The 12,285-nt window shown below is 32.7% G+C and overlaps 1 protein-coding gene across 1 annotated transcript in view; it reads left to right on the top strand.

Moving 5' to 3' along the window:
- Positions 1 to 1,820: 1,820 nt before the first annotated feature.
- The window catches only part of LOC111503224 (major facilitator superfamily domain-containing protein 6), a 103,188-nt gene continuing 92,723 nt past the window's right edge, over positions 1,821 to 12,285 (top strand). Inside the window, exon 1 of the mRNA XM_074169701.1 lies at positions 1,821 to 2,068. The gene's annotated coding sequence lies outside the window, so the exon portion shown is untranslated. The remainder of the gene's footprint in view (positions 2,069 to 12,285) is intronic.

Genomic DNA, 12,285 nt, shown 5'->3' with positions numbered 1-12,285 from the left:
TAACCACGACAAGTGACCTCACGCACCTCATCATTCTTGAAGGATACCATCACGGGGGTATTCTTCACGTAATTCAATGTCTTTAATTGGCAGTTGATGTCACCAAACCATGTTTTGATACTTGGTGATGTTGGTGATACTTCATCATTACTAGTACTTCATCAGTATATTCATTTCATCAGTATCACCCCCAGAAGGCTTGGTGGAGATTTTTAAAGTATAATTGAAAAATGTTTGTATATTCAATTTGGTAGTGAATGAGAAAGTTACCACCCTGATTAGACAACCAATAATTATGGAGACAAATGAGCTGGTTTCCAATGTTTTTAAATGAAAAAACTCCTGAAAAATTTATTTTTTAGGAGTTTATTTTTCCAGAATTCTTATCAGAAAAAGAACATTAATGACATTAAAATTTTATAATAATAATTCTTTTATAACTTGCTGTAATGGATTCATCTTAGACGCAAATCAAAAATTGAAGAAGACTACAGGAAAACATTTTGAAATGCCTATGAAAGAATGACTCAATGTCCCCTGTTTTTTATCTCTTAATAATTCTATCTGAAGTTGCTAACATTATGATGGACGGATTTAACTCTATTTTTTCTACTAAAATTCAGAACTGATAGATTTTCGAATATTTCTGTTTTGTTTTCAATATGAATATATTAAGGCAGTCATATAAGCATATCACCGTGTTTATTGTTGAATTTTTTCTTCTCCTGTTTTTTTAAATATATTTTGTCAATTTTCAACTACTACCCAACGGAATATTTCATTTTCATTTCGATAATCAATGTTTGTTCAACAGTATAATTTGATATTTTTATATGTTTGTGTTTTAATGAGGAATGGAATTTACTTTCATTTTCTTCAATAATTTTTTTTTCGAGATAAATATCACTATCGTATCAATACATATGTATTTTGGCTATTTATGACTCTATTCCAAAATATTTCCATAAATATTTTTTGATACTGCAAAAAGTAATGACATCAGAATATCCAAAGAAATATATTTTCTTGGAACTATTTCAGATGAGAATCTCACTCGGGGTAGTCACATACAAAAACTGTGCAGTAAAATTAATTTGGCTTATTTCAGAAGAATAATAAGATTTTTAATCACTATAATGTTGTACTTATTGTTTTTTGCTTCAGTTTCAGTTTTCTGACTGATGATTTTATAACATTTTGTATCTTGATGTATATGACTATGGTAAGCAATATTGCTACATTATTAATTATTATTTTATATGTTATATGTAAGTAGGCGAATGTGTATATCTTTGTATATGCAAATATGTATTTTTTATTTCAATCTCAATTTTACTTCATTGAGTTACTTACTATTGAAAGTGTGTTTGTTTTTTATTCGATTGCTCATTTTTGACTTACCACATATACGCTATGTATAGCAAATGTTGAATAAATATTATTTTCACTATTATCATCATTATTATTAGTTCCATAATTATTGTTGTTATTGCTATTAACAACATACTCAGCAACATACAACATACAACAGCTGATTAACGGAAAACAGATTTCAAACAGATTTCAAACATAAATATTATTCTTAGTATAATTGAAGGATCAACCTGTACAGTAACCACGTTGAAATTGATGTCGTCACGACTTATTTGATTGTGATAATCAAATAATCTGGTCTCTACTGATCAGAGGCACCAACTATACTTTTCATATCAGTGTCAATGCCCTCCACAATCAACATACAACAGACCCTCTGACCGTGAGTAAAAATAACTCGGAATGAGGTTCAAGTTCACTTTCCAATGAAATTTCAACGTCGCGTCGTTAAATATTCAACACTTATTTTAACAGGCTGAAGGTTTCTATTATAGACTAGTTGTCAACTCAGTGCGTTAAAACACGTTTTGTTTCATTTATTATGAAGTTATACCCAATGTGGTTGCATTTAATTTTCACTTAGTGACGTACAGTACCTTTTTCAATGTAAGATTATCGTTTTTCCCTCAGTCGATTGTTGTTTACGTAATGTTGTGCCAAAGGAATGTTGATTAGTGCTGATGGAGTTACACAGGTAGATAACTGAAAATTTATGACTGTTACTTAACTAAAGTATCAACCAATACCTTATTAACATGAATACCTATCTTATTACATCGTTAATGAGTCTATATATTTTCAAACAATGTTTTCCTACAAATTTGGACGATTCGTGGTTAAAGTAACTGGGAGTTCAAAAGCTAAAGATTTTGAAGAATTTGAGATGATGCTAATCATATTAAAAATATATAATGTGAGGAAAATGTCAGCAATATTCTTCAAAGAAAATTCTCTGTAATCTCGTGAAACCTAATTTTTTCATCTGCTAATTGGTTAGGTTATGTTTAATTAAAGATGAAGATTTTCCAAACTGCAAGTTATACTAACGTTGTTTTAATTTTGCTTGATATGAACCAATTCCAAAAACTTTCATTATTTCTTAAATTTCCATATTATCAATTAAGAGGTCTAGCCGAATGTAAGAATGTGAATGGTAAACATTTATTCGAACGAAATGAATGCAAATCAAATATCATGAACATATACAGCAAAAATCATAAACCTTGCGTTAAGAAAAAAAGATATTATGAAAGTCTGAAAATAACCGCCCCAAATTATATTCACAATAAAAATAACAAAGATACTATTCATCTTAAAATTTTGCAAGCCAGAACAAAAAATCCCATCCCATACTTTTCACCAACCGAGTTTTATGATTGGCTGAAGTCATAAAATCACATGAGTAGTCATGTTACGGTGACGAATATAAATCGGGAATGCAGGGATGGTTATCGTCGTCGTGTCATCAACGTTCATTTCAGAACTGATCGCGATTTGAATGTTGAAATTCGATATTGGTGAAGTTATAATTACTTAAAATTTTGCTATCTGTTTAAAATGTGGCATCCTTGGACAAGTACTAATATTAATAACGAGTGTGATAACAACGCAGACTTTTTCGAGTGTAGTGATTCCAATAGTAATGGTGAACAATGCGAAAAAGAGATACCAGTGAATAAGATTCAGATGCATTTGAATATTGAAACACAGAGAGTATGTTTCATTGTATGTACTTAAGACTCTACATCTCAAGTTTGGTTTCGGACAAAACAAACTATTACAAGCAACATCCGATTTGAACGAAATTCCTTTCTCAACTGTACATAAAATAGTCAAAAACAAAAGTTATGAAAACAAGACGCGATGTAATACAGGATTACCAAAACTATCAGATGTGTATCTAATAAAATCGTTACAAAAGCAATGAGATTCTCACAACTGAAGTCATAAGGAAGAAATTGAATACTTCCGGCCATAACGTGAGCTGCTGAGAAAACACTCTTCAGAATTGGATAGAGAAACTAGGATTTAGATTTAAAATAATCAACAAACGTCAAGCAGTTATGGAAAGCAGAAGAATAGGGGAATTGCGTAACAAATACTTGAAACAAATAACTAAATATTGACAAGAACAACGGCAAATTTTCTAGTTGGGCGAAACTTGGTATGACACTCACGACACAGTTAGGAAAGGGTGGACTGATGGTTCTATAATGTGTACGCCTAATATGCCTGCAAACAAAGGATCGCGACTAATCAAATTACGATGCGAATAGTGTAAGAGTTCTTGACAACGCTTCCTATCATTCGCGACAGCTCATCAAAGTACCGAATGAAAATTCGAGGAAAGATGAAATACAAAGTTTTTTAATGGATAACAATTTATATTTTGAAGATAACTATACCAAAAACCAACTACTTGACGTTTTACAGACAAAAACATTTGGAAAAGTGTATGCCCTTGAGAGTATTGCTAAAAAGTATAGACACACTATACTCAGACTTTTCCCCTATTTTTGTGTTTTTAATCCCATCGAGTTGATTTGGGGAAAATTAAAAGAAACCATTAGGCGTAATAATAATTCTTCAAAATTTGATAAAAAGGTAATAGAGCTAATTAAAGAAGAAATATCTAATATTATCGGAGAAGACTGGCGGAAAAGGATTAAGAAAGTAATTTCAGTTGAAAAAGACTATATGGAGGTTGTACACTTCCATATTAATGGTGGAAATAAATTCAGTATTGATTCAAATGACGACAGTGTTAGTGAAACAGAGAATATGAAAGAGGAATTTTCAGAAGTTTTCGAAGAAAGTTAGTGAAATGTTTTTGAAGCGATCGATTGTATATATACACTGTGTCCAAGATAAGAATGAACAACATGGGGATATCGAAAAAGGTAAGTAATACGGGGTCGATTGAATCTGAGAAAAATAACGCATTCATGTGCCTAATAATATGCCATTTACAAAGTTTTAAGGACTACACGATAATGTAAGCAGAAATTTTCTGCGACGTTTCGTCATTTAGAAAACATAATCAACTTTGTATTTTTATATGGACCGAAACTAAAATATACCCTTTGTACGACTCCATTTTTCTTTGTGAATACAACAACATATCACACCATATGATTTCATAACTATTTCTCGCGTGAAAAGTGATTACTTAACCAGCTTTTTTTCAGTTTTAGATAGTGCGCGCTGGAAAAAATATTCTGATACATGAAATAAATTGATTAGTCTAATTCATAATGAATTTTAACTTACCACCACTTTCCGGAATTTTTGCGTTGTTGAATACAAAGATAAGTCGCAAAATCAAAAGTTTAGTTTATAAAATCTAATTGTAATGTAATAACAAGGAGCTAATATTTATTATAGGGAATAAACAGAAACTTATAACAGGTGTTCAAATACCCTGCCGTTATTTTCTAAGCAAAAGTACGCTCGTCTCACAGACGCATTTAAAACTTGTGTATCACTAGGATGTATCACTATGTGTACCAATCCACTGTCCTGGGAAGCGACGGTTCAAATAATCACAAACAATTCTAGCGATATGTGTTGGAGCATCTTCTTGTTGAAAAAAAGCATCTGTGAGTAACCTCCCAAATCATTTAGTAATACATTTATGTACCGCTCTTTTGTTAAATTGTTTTGGTAGATGAAAGGTCCAATTACACTCGTACCGAGAATCCCAACCAATCGAAACGATGTTGATGTCTGGACACTTTGTGTACACGCGAATTTTGTTGTGACCATAATGAACATTCAGCCTATTGAAAATGTTTCTGTTGATGGTATTTATTTTTTCTTAAAAGGGAGTGAGCGGTGGATTTGGCTCCTTCGATATTATGTTCATTGGTGCGAGTGGATATCTCAGGATTTTCAACAAAGGCCTGTAACACATCACGCTGACTTTCTTCATAAGATTGCTTTTGTCGGGGAACCACAGGTTTTCTAAATGATCCGTATTCTTTTAAATTAAGAATCAAACGTCTAAATATTGATTTACCAGGTTGTCGCTTCTCTGGATACTTATTAAAGTACGCACGTTCAGCATCAACACAATTTCTTTGGCACAAAATGTAACATGACAACATATCAAATTTTTCAGTATTCGAAAAGCTGGCGTTTTCCATTTTTAATACGAATTAAGTAGGTAACGAGATGTAAAAGGGGGAACGGTAATATGTCAAAAATTCTACCAAACAGCAGTATTATTATGACAACAGAACATTATGTGTCATTTTTTCCAGCACGTATTATCTGAAGTTGAAAGAAAGCAGGTTAAGTAGGTAATCACTTTTCATTTAACGTGAGAAATGGTTGTAAAATCACATTGCGTGGTATGTTACTGTATTCACAATGAAATATGGAGTCGTATACAGGGTATACTTTAGTTTTGGCTCATATAAAAATACAAAGTTAATGATGTTTTCTAAAAGACGAAACGTCGCAGAAAAATTCTGCTCACGTTATCGTGTAGTCCTTAAAAAGTGATAACGTCAAAGTGCTATTTGTTTTACATTTCCTTTGAAAATAAAGCTAGGAGAAATTTAAAACGAAATTCTCTAATTTCGGATATCTGCAAACTAATCGGAATAGTAAAACTTTCTAAATTGCATATTATTAGGCATATAAATGCCCTACTTTTCTTTAATTCAATCGACCCCGTATCACTTACCGTTTCCGATATCCCCGTGTATATATATGTGAGTAAGTAATATTCACAAGTTATTTCAATTATCAACCTGTTATTTCAATCCCTAGGTATGTTACACTATATCGTATACTTGAACTATACAATTCCATATTAGCAGGCACTGAATTCTCAGAAACATTATTGCATGAAAACGAAAACATTGTTGCCAAGGTTGTGATTCTACATACATTTTTCCTAATCTGTTAAGTATGATTTCCGTTCGCCACTGCAAGAGACAGCTTAAGGCAAATTGAGAATTCAGTGCCTACTATTTTGAAATTATACTATAGATATCATATACATCAATATACCTAACATCCTCATCGACACAATTTTTATTGCATCTCAATTAAGAAACCACACCAGTCAATTCATAGAAACAATGAACATAGAAACAATGAACCCGAAATACTCCCAGCACAATAAAGACCTTTATAATGGTTACGCTATAGGCTCAAATTTTCGAAACTTTCATGAAATTTTCGGATGAAGAATCGTCTAATTTCACGAACGATATATAAGCAAATGTTTCAAGATTCTCGAAAAAATAATCCAAAAGTTTTGCCCGTTTTAATATTTGTTTTTGAAGATCCATATCTCAGTTCTACTATGTATACTAATAGATAGAGAATGTTGTGCTCTATACACTGATGCTGTTATTTTTTTCTAGATTATAGTTTTTGCCTCTTTTCAGCTTCATACTATATGATTTTTCTTTACGAACTCAAAATGAACCAAAGCGCTGCCGAAATAGCACAAGAAATTAAATAGACATTTGACAATGAAAGTGTCACTGTTGACTTGCGAAATTTTATTCCGTAAATTTTAGCCTCGAAGATGAGCCCCGAAGTGGTCGACCTACAGTAACCCAGGACGAGGATTTGAGGATCCTGGTGGAGATTGAGCGTGGGATGGCGAAAGAACTGGTGTCAGGTCCCATTTGGGGTTTTGATGGTTTGAAACATATTGGAAAGATCCAAAACCTTTAAAAGAGGGTGCCCTACAATTTGAACGATCCACAGAAAGTGTCACATTTTGATGCCTATTCTTTTGCTTTTGCGAAACCAAAACGATCCTTATTTGAACCGGATCGTGACACTTCTCAAAGACGAAAACCCGCTAAAAAACGAGCATGGTTACTGTATGATGATGAACGGCTGGTATGATTCACGACAACTTTCTGCAACCGGGTCAAATTATCACAGAAGAGTCCTATTATAAGTAAATCGACGAAATGTACCAAAATTGCATCAGCAGTAGAGTGCACTGGTCAACAGAAGAGGTCCGATTCTGCTCCACGACAACGCTCGTCCGCACGTTTCATAAATCACCGTCCTAAAATTGAACGAATTGAGCATCAAGTTCTGCCTTACCCACCATACTCGATCTTCGATAACCGACTGTCATCTTTTCAAGTACTTCGATAACTTTCTCACCGGTAGAACTTTCGCCAATTAGGACCAGGCAGACACGGTCCTCGTCGACTTCATTGAATCCCAAACACACAATTTTTATGCTGACGGAATCCATCGACTTGTGTTACGTTCCCTATAGTTCACTCATTGAAATGACGCTTATTTCGATAAAATTGAATAAGTATTCACTGAGACATTAGTTTGGAGTAAAATCAAAAACGGACAAAACTTTCGAAACAAACTAATAACAGTTACGTTAACCAGTAAAACTGTAAAATTGAAATTCGATTTCTCAACAACAAACTTTACCTGACAGAGATGTAAATTCCACTACAAACCACGCCATTTCCTAAAAAAAAAAAACATCAGACCATCAAATTAGGTAGTTTAAAAATCATTCAAAGAAATGAAAATTCTATCAATAGCAAATACCCAGTGTCAAAGAACGAACTCTTCTATTTCATGATAAATTCAAACACGAATAATTGACAAAAACATTAAGTATTCAATCATATCATACCTGCAAGCATTCTGAAAATTTATATAAAAAAACGTAATACTCAAATGAAAAAACTGAAATCCAACTCAAACGTGACTTTTTCATTCATTTGAAATTTGACTTTGGCATAGTGTAACAGTTCATTTATGAGATACTGGGACAACCTGTATGTACATTTCGATAGTTCAATTGAAATGGCGTGCGGGTGGACAGAGGACAATTGAAGCGACAGTGCGAGGCTAGAGTGAACAAACATCGAGCAGAGAAAGGGTCGGTGCTGCTCGATAAAATAAATTTTACACTTAGTGTACCTATTCAACTTCAAAGGCCTAAAAAGAAGCTAAGGTAAATCATTCAAGATATTACAAATTCTCGTTTTTGTGGTAGATTTGCAGAAACGATGTTCTCGTTTCAGGCCTAAAAGAAGGAATAAAATCAAGAAGAATCAGATCCATTTGAGTTGACGTTAATTTCAATCAATTCAACTTTATCCAGCAAATTTGGCTTCATCTATATCTTGATCGTTCACTGCCTGCTACGTCGTTGTCCGATTGTCTACTTTAAGAGCCGATGTTCATTAGATAAGAAATTCGATGCGAGTTACACCACTAACTAGCGGGGTTGAGGACAATTTTCTTAAGTAATTTCGGTCTGGTCGTGTCTGCAATTTTAGGAAGACTCGTGGAATTTCATCCCTTCCGGATATATAAGTACGTGAAAACCTATTTCTTGAGACAGAGTGAGTACCTACATTCTCCTTCAATGTCAAGTGGACTATTGAAATAAAGAAGTTATGTGTTTTATTTATTATTGTTACCGAATGATTATTTATTGATCGTTTGAAATTGTAAATGCTTTCCCTCCAATATTGTTCTTATATACCTATTTGTGATTCAATCGACAGCTGTTGATTGAACAATTCCTATTGATTAAAAGTATTGGGTTATAATTATTATGAAATTTTGATGTTCATATATCTATTCATATTTGTAGGCTTCATTAGTAACCAATCTCCGTGTTTCATGTGAATTTATTTTCCTGCTATTCGTTTGCTAATTCAGTTATATTTCATAGTTAAGAGAGTAGCAAACCTCTTGGCAAGTTGTCATATTTTAATTGATTAATTATATATATATCTGTTTTTAAAATCTGTTTTTCCGTTAACCAGCTGTCGCACCCCTACGAACGACAACCCTCAGAAGTCGAAACTTGTGCGAGCTAAGGATTAACGAGGTCTTACCTTTTAACGTGTGATTCCTATATATATATATATATATTCATATATCTTCATTTATTTTGTTTAAATCCCCATTCCTCGTCAATTTATATAATTATATTTATTGGCTGGCGCCCTCTCAGCTTACTAAAGAACATCTTGAATTTTCAATCAGATCTCAAGAATTCGAATCCACGCCTTGGTTGTGACGCAGAAATTTCGTTTTTCAAGTAAGTACGCATAGATCTCTGCTTCGATTTCGAATAATGAAAAGGAGTGAACGCCATTTGTAATGAATTTTCTCAGTTCATTAGTTTGATCATCGAAAAAGATCTTCAATGTAATGGTTATTCTGAAGTAATGGTGGAACAGACTTTAGCTAAGAGGCAGCAAGGGTCTCGCAAGGAAGAGAAACCATCACAACCATTGCTTGCACTTCCCTACATCAGATGATTGTCGGAGAAGATTGAAAGAATTGGATCCAAGTGCAACATCAGAATCTGCTTCAGATCCGGAAAAACAGGGAAAGCAGGGAAACCAGCAAATCAGGAATAGCAGAACATGTTTGGACCAATCACATAGCATCGAGTGGTCTCAAGCTGAGATCATCCATATGCAGCAACACTTGTTTGAGAGGAAGGTCAAAAAAGCTGCATATATATTGTCCAACTACGAATTCAGCCAAGTTAGCGTAGAGATACGCAACACATGGAAACACATAATCAAGCGGAAAACGGTCAACTCCCGCCAAACGGCCATCTCTTGCTAAACGGTGGAAGCACTCGAATGTTCAATAGTCAGCCGTCTCTCAGAAAAATAGTTCAGTCATCAGTGGAAATGATTATGGATACTAACAATTGAAACTTGTGAAGTACATTGGCATAAAATATCTTGATTTTATTTTATTTTTATTGTTTCACTTTAAATTTTTTGACTATTTTTAATTTTATTTTAATTTAACTTCGGGGTTTTGCTTATTATAATAGTTATAGCCATTCATTTTAATTTTCAATTGTATTTGTTCTTTCAGGGATTTCAAATCAAATTCTATCATACTAGTCAATCCCTGTCATTTGAAACCCATATTGAGGTAGTTGTGAAATAGTTCCACATTTTGTAGCTGCCGCCATCTTGGATTTACAATGATACATAATTCATCAAATTGTATTGTCATCAAAACTAAACGTGTGTACCAAATATCAGATCAATCTGTCAACAGGAAGGGGACAAACTTCAATTACTAAATTTGACCCAAACAAACAGGGCAAGCTAAATAAAAGGCCCCGTTAACCAAATCTTTCGATACGTCAATATTTCAAAGAGTACTACTATCCTACTAGTCAAGCCCTGTCATTTGATACTGATATTGAGGTAGTAGTGAAAAAATTTGTGAACCGTCATGAGAAGCCTGGCAGATGTACAAGTGATATATACTATTATAAGATGTTGATATGTTGATGTGAGTTAAGTAAATAAAGTTCTAGTTATTATTATTTTTGTTATTTTTGAAATGAAAATTCTGATTCGGCTTGACTCTTATGTTGAGTTTAAATCCTATACCTCAGTGTATAGAGATCTTTCTCAACACCTCAGGTGGATTCAGGCACAAACACAACGATTACTTACCCAAATTTGATCTTACTTGCAGATGTACCTGTAAAGAAATTTCAAAAAGACACAACTGATTTCAGAAAATGGAGTACAATTTTTAATAATGAATGTACAAATGTTGAAGTCAAAAATATATATGAATTAGCAAAAGAGAAAATTACTTAATTCTAAAAATGTCCTAAACCTACACCAAACTATTTTGTATGAATATCGGAACGCACTCTTTGTCTGCTAAATGTCAGTTTATTATTCAGGGTCACTGTGATTTGTTTGCAAACGAAATTTCTAGATTCAAAATCTCTTTAATTGTCCTATTATTTAATTCTTTGACAATTTCTTGTATATATGCATATATTTTATTTAAAGGGAAATCAGTAAATACCTGGTTTTCCTCCAATGTTGGTGTGTGTATTGTTAGTTTTCTAAATTTCGGAGCTGGATCGTGGATATTTCACTGGAACGGGCTTTCAGGTAGGCTTTCATTGAATTTACTTTTAATCAACAGTATACAATACAATTATCTTCAATTCTTAAGTTTTCTCTTAAAATATTTTACAAATTTCTTAGTTACCACCTCTCAATTTTCTTAACTACAAATTTTCAACTTCAATTTAAAAAAAAACTATCTATTCTATGATTTTCACATTTGTTATTAAATTTATATACATTTTCACTTTACAATTTTGTACAGAAGTGGTTAACCTCACTTATGTCTAAATATAAATATTCTTCAAAAGCATCACTTGATGTCCGTTTCTAAGAAAATGGTTCACAACAATAATTTTCAAATTTTTGATCATTCCTAAATAATTACATTAAGTTAATTATGTCTTTTTCAATTTTTCATAACAGATATCAATTTGATTTCATCTGACATTTATTTATAACTTATATGGGTTACCTGTTTTCTAAATTCAATGAATTTTGGTGCACGAATCTTGATATTTGAATTTCCCACTCTTTTGTATTTGTTTCCTGCCAAGTAGGTGAATTTTAATACATGTACTTCGCTATACTTCTGTATCCGAATTTTTTCTGTGATGTAATGAAAATCTCTACATGTTGTTGTTTTTGAGTCATTTTATAACAATACCTATGGATAAAAAAAGATTAGGACTGTTGATAAACAGAAAACAAAAATAATTGTGGACTACTCGCTATCAGCTGATTTTTAAACAGAATTTTGTCAGTTTTAATTAAATTCACTTTTCAAGCAAGTGTTTTAGTGCTTTATTTTTCATGACCCTTGAGACAAACCAAATATACACGGACTTGATGCACATTTTAATCATAAAATATAAAAACACAGTGGAGCGCACTCTATACGACACGATCCCTGTAAACCAAAACATAATTTTTTCAGGAATTTCTCCATTTCATTATATGTATAATGATAGCGGCTGCAGAAGGAAATTATTTTGGAGTCTACAGGGTGACTCAAAAAAATGTGACATATCAAAGA

Source organism: Leptinotarsa decemlineata, unplaced genomic scaffold (assembly GCF_025532065.1).
Source record: "Leptinotarsa decemlineata unplaced genomic scaffold, Ldec_3_MD MMD2_P_RNA_scaffold_5, whole genome shotgun sequence".
In the NCBI taxonomy this organism is placed as follows: Eukaryota; Metazoa; Arthropoda; class Insecta; order Coleoptera; family Chrysomelidae; genus Leptinotarsa; species Leptinotarsa decemlineata.
The sequence above is the reverse complement of the archived record's forward strand: the minus strand, read 5'-3'. Positions and strand labels throughout refer to the sequence as shown.